This window comes from Monopterus albus, unplaced genomic scaffold, assembly GCF_001952655.1.
Source record: "Monopterus albus unplaced genomic scaffold, M_albus_1.0 scaffold107.1, whole genome shotgun sequence".
In the NCBI taxonomy this organism is placed as follows: Eukaryota; Metazoa; Chordata; class Actinopteri; order Synbranchiformes; family Synbranchidae; genus Monopterus; species Monopterus albus.
Window position 1 is genome coordinate 1138598 of NW_018127987.1, and position 5095 is coordinate 1143692.

The 5095-nt window shown below is 42.7% G+C and overlaps 1 protein-coding gene across 1 annotated transcript in view; it reads left to right on the forward strand.

The window, feature by feature from the left end:
• The window catches only part of erfl3 (Ets2 repressor factor like 3), a 50904-nt gene that overhangs the window by 34094 nt on the left and 11715 nt on the right, over nucleotides 1–5095 (forward strand). The window lies entirely within an intron of this gene.

Genomic DNA, 5095 nt, shown 5'->3' on the forward strand with positions numbered 1-5095 from the left:
TTTGTTTCTGTGAGACACAAAACATTGGCCAGACACAATTCATGATGATGTCACCAACATGAGAAATTCTGCTTCAGCATACTTTCAGCTATTTCAGGTATCAAAATGTTCAGCTCTTCAAGGACATTCATGCTCCTATTCAGACATTTTCTGAACTTCATACTTTTGACATATGTAGCTTTATTTTGAAAGTTATGCACCATTCAAATGAATAGGACAATTCTACCTCTGCATACTTTGGACTATTTCAGGTATCAACATGTTCAGCTCTCCAAGGACATTCATGCTCCTATTCAGAATCTTTCTAAACTTCATACTTTTGAAATATGTTGCTTTATTTTGAAAGTTTTACACCATTCTAATGAATGGGGAAATTCTAGCTCAGAATACTTTCAGCTGTTAAAATGTTCAGCTCTTCAAGGACATTCATGCTTCTGTTCAGAACCTTTCTAAACTCCATATTTCTTCAATATGTAGCTTTATTGTGAAGGTTTTGCACCATTCAAAAGAATCGGGAAATTCTACTTCAGCATACTTTCAGCTAGCAAAACCATTCAGGTGTCAATGTCTTCAGCATATTCAGGGCGATCTTTCAGCAATTTGCATCCACACACGCATTTTCGACAGGAATCGCAGTTTTCTAGTATATATATGTGATTGCATTTCCTTGCACAGAAAACAAAGCTCTCTTTTTCTTTATACCTGTATTTTCACCCCCATTTTTCTTGGAGGCAATCATCTTCTCTCCTGCTTTTTCTGCTGAGTTGCTACATTTTCGGTATTAACACTAGTGGTTGCTAATGTTGTTGAATAGCATAAAACAAGGAGCGTGAATGTGTGTTGCGTTGCCCGCTTGCATCTGCATCGGGGTCTTGCTCCTTAGTGCTTCTATTGGTCAAGATCTCCACAGAATACTGGGATATGTCAAAGAAAAGCTGCAAGTCATTGCATTTTCTGTTGAAGTTGACTAAGAAGTTGCCCTTTACTTAACTCTGTGTCCACTTCTTCAAAGCGCCGCACCCCCTCTCTTCATCCTCTCACGTCTTTTGTCATTTTCTTTCTGCCCTTTTTTTACTTTCTCTTTCACTCTTTTCTCACTCTGTTGCTTTCACGGCCACAGCCCCCCTTGCTCCTCTCACGGTGTGTAAGAGCTTGGAGGTCATTGTTGGACTGGTGAGCAGCGCACATAGCTGGAATAGCAGCAGTGTTAGAAGTCTGCCACAAGGATCACAGAGGAAAAGAGGCATCCGCACTCTTAAAGAGGAGGGGAAGGAGAAGGGAGTGGAGTGGGGAAGGAGAGGGGAATTTGAGGGGGGGGCGGATAAGCAATCTGACCCGGATGACAACAGACTACCAGACGAGCTATGATCTCATCGCTCCCTTAATCCCCCCCTTCCCTCCATCCACCCCGTCCTCTCCCACTCTTGCCATTGTCTCACTCTCTCTTTCTTCCCACTCGTTTCCCCGTTCTCCCTCCCAAACTCTAATTCTCCCTCTTTCTTTTCTCTGTTCTCTGCCTGTCCTAGTGCTCACCCCATTTCGCTTTCCTTCTTCTTTCTCACTCCACCCCCCCATTGCCCTCCCTCCCTTCATCCTCCTCCTCTTTGTCCCCTTTGCATCACTTTCTGCCACCTGCCCCTCACTTGTCTCAACTCACAACACACACACACACCTCTTGGTGCACTTGCACTCTCTCTAGTGTCCCAGGACAGAGATTAGGCGCACCCCTATCGTCAGCCCTCCACACCAGTCTCTCTATTATTAATGCCTAGTCTGTGTCTGTGTGTGTATGTGAGAGAGTGTGAGGTTTATGCATGCATGCTGTAATGGCTATCTGGTGTCTCCCCTGGGAGGGAGGGGGGTGAGAGAGGAAAGGAGCCAAAGAGAGGGAGAGTCGAGGTCAGAGAGGTTAAGTGTGGTGGTGGGGGTTAGGTCATGCTCTGCAGGCTCTTCTCTGCTGCTCCTCTCTTTTTCACCCTGACGCACAATTTAACATAGAGTGTGAACTGAAACACATTCATGCAATTTCCAAAAATTCCCATCTGAAATTCTCCTCTAGGGTGTCCGAGGTTAATGAAACAGATCTGTGTGTATGTGATAGTTGATCCAGTGTGAGTCAGGATATCTCAGCCTGGGGTTGGACGTTGGGTGGAGAGAAGGACAAAGACACCTGTTCTTGCTCTTAGCATTCCTCTCAACACAATCCCTACTATCTCACCCCCTTTCACTCGCACACATGCGGTATGTGAAGTCGCTGTTATTGTTCTCAAACTGTGCAGCAGCACGGAATGCATGTCACGTGTACTCTTTGATGTAAAGACTTTGACAAGTAAACAGATGAGTTATAAAACATACCGACACCCTGAAGTGTATAATACTCAAACATGCACACCTATACGTTATACTCATGCCGCTGATTAATCCACATGGTTACTTTGATATACAGAGTTGCTGTTGGTGACAGTGAATCATGCATCATTTCAGGTAGAGAATGTCGTCTTGCCGCAGCACAGCTTTTGGTCCTCCAAGTGTTTGACCCAAAATATGATGTGTGTGTGTGTGTGTGTGTGTGTGTGTGTGTGTGTGAGAGAGAGAGATAGAGAGAAAGAGAGATCCATGCCAAAGTCAAAAACATGATTACATATGCATCTTTGGAGACAAACACATGCATACAAAGTCACTAGTGCCTTTACACTGCCTGTTCATGGAGGGATTATTGCACCAGTTTTCCACTATACCATTTTGTATAGAAGACACCAGGTGAGCTTCGGGTGTCGGTGTTGACCCTCATTTTTCCACCACAAGAGGTAGTAAAATTGGATTGGGAGATTATGAGCATACACTTATGCCTCATGAGCCACTACTGTGTATATTTATGGATTGTGGGTGGAGGTGTGTGAACTTTTGATGGAATGTTGTTGTTTTTGATACAGAATGGTCAGCTCAGTTCCAGCGTACAGCAATCTCTGTCTAAAAGAGGTTCCTGCACAAACTGTACTAATATAGTAGCTTAAGTTAGGGTATTGTTTTCTTTTATTATTTATCTTGTGTTTGTTTGATGAGCTTTGCTTGCTCATTTTCAGCAACTGTATATGCTGACAGTGTGTGTGCACACCTTCTACAAACTCCCAGTACAAACAGTCATCTACTGTGGATCCCTGAGCAGCTTCAGTTTGAAAGCAGAACCGCAGAGTCAATGGGTAAGATATGGTCAGCGCTACTCATTCATCTTTATTCATCTCAGCTAGACTGGGGATTTGAACAGCCACTGCTTGGCTTGACTTGACACATACTGCTTGCTTTTACACAGTCTCCATTAGTTTCCTATGTCTGGGAAGATTGAGTTGTCCTCTGCGGTAAGAGTGTATGTGTGTGGGTGTTTATGTGTTATCATTGGAGGAGCATGCACAGTATGTTTATGGTAGCCCCTGATGTGTTCCTCTATGATTGTAGCTCAGCCAGGGTTTGGTCGTGCCACAAGTGTTTGTTTGAATGTTTGAAAGAGAAGGAGGAGGAGGAGGAGTAGGATGGTGGGAAGAGAAAAGGGAAATAAAATGACAGCGAGTGAGTGAGTTTCATTTGCATGCTAACTGCTACCTACATATACAGATCTGGAAAGTCTGAGAAATTACAGACACAGATGGCACAGTTTATGCAGTTTTTACACTGGTGGTCATTTCACACATTGTGATGTTTGTTATAGGGAACAATAATCTCTAGTTTGAATAAAGAGGCTAAGCTGCTTGCACAGTCTGTTTACTGCTCTAGGCCACCTACTATCTAAAATTCAACGCTGATAAAATTCTGTCTGGAGATGGAAAATGTGTAGGCACCCTCTCCATTGTTTGACTGATCTTCATAAATCTTTATTTTGAATCACAAAATTATTCCTGAGTAGGTGGGACAACTGAGTGATTCATTGAACTCACTAATACATCACTGTGGAGGAAAACCACAAAGAGATGTTGGTGAGGAATAGCGGGTAGCCTATGTTTAATGAGTAAGAAGTCAGAAGATAACTTTCCTTTCAGCTTATTTTTAACTAAAAACTGGAAACATAAATGTGGCCGTCCCTGCTTTCTCTTATCTAGCATAAGAAGCAAAAACTAGTAAAGCAGTTAACTGATGAGTAGCATTCACAGATAATCTGACAGATGTACTATCCAATAATGTGTTATGCAACAGTGACTAAATGGTAAAGCAGGCTAGTACAGCAGAGATTATCAGTGCTATCTATCACCGTCTCAGGCTGTCATCCAGCAAATCCATCGGCAGTCCTGCGTTTCCATAATCTGATGATGTGCATCTCAATCTGCAGCCCAGCCTGTCTCATTTCCTCTGCTGCCATTTGTATGCTGTGCAATTAAGCACGATGTGCTTCGTGTTAGCTTCATATATTGTCCTAAAGTAAGCAACCCCTGTCCACTGTATTAGATTAGCCCTGTAATAAATAGTGCTTTTTGAAGCTTACAACTTCTAATCAGTTGTCAGTAACTGCGCTGTGGTTATTTTTGAGGGTGTTGTTTCATCAGACTGCGTTATATAAGGTTTTTTTTTTTTTTTAGCCAAAATAGGAACTTGTATTCAAGGTTGATTGTGTTGTACTGCACTGTATCAGACACGTAGTACCATTTCTGTGGTCAATCAGTGTAAAGTAATGCTTTACATAGTTTACACCAAACTGTATAATATAACATCAGCATTAAATGTCATGCACAACACTTAAGGAGGTGGATGCTATTTTGTTGGTGACTCAACCTCCTCACTTGTACATTTAACTGTGCTATGAGGATGATTGTTGATAAAATAGAATTTCAGTCCAGGCTATATCTGGCTGAATATTACACTGTGATAGTCTGTTTTGCTCAGTCGTGTCACATTTTCTTGACCACCCAGGCAACAGAATGTTAGTGGGAGACTTACACAAACATTTTCAAACATGCGCACTGGCATATAAACTCTTTGAAACTTGTACATTTGGGCACACACATGCTCAAACTGTGGGTCATGTACCCACACCCACGGTCTGTGTCTCGTGCTCTGCGTTTCCTTCGAGTGGAGAGAGATGGCAGGAGAGACAGGAGAGATGACTGTC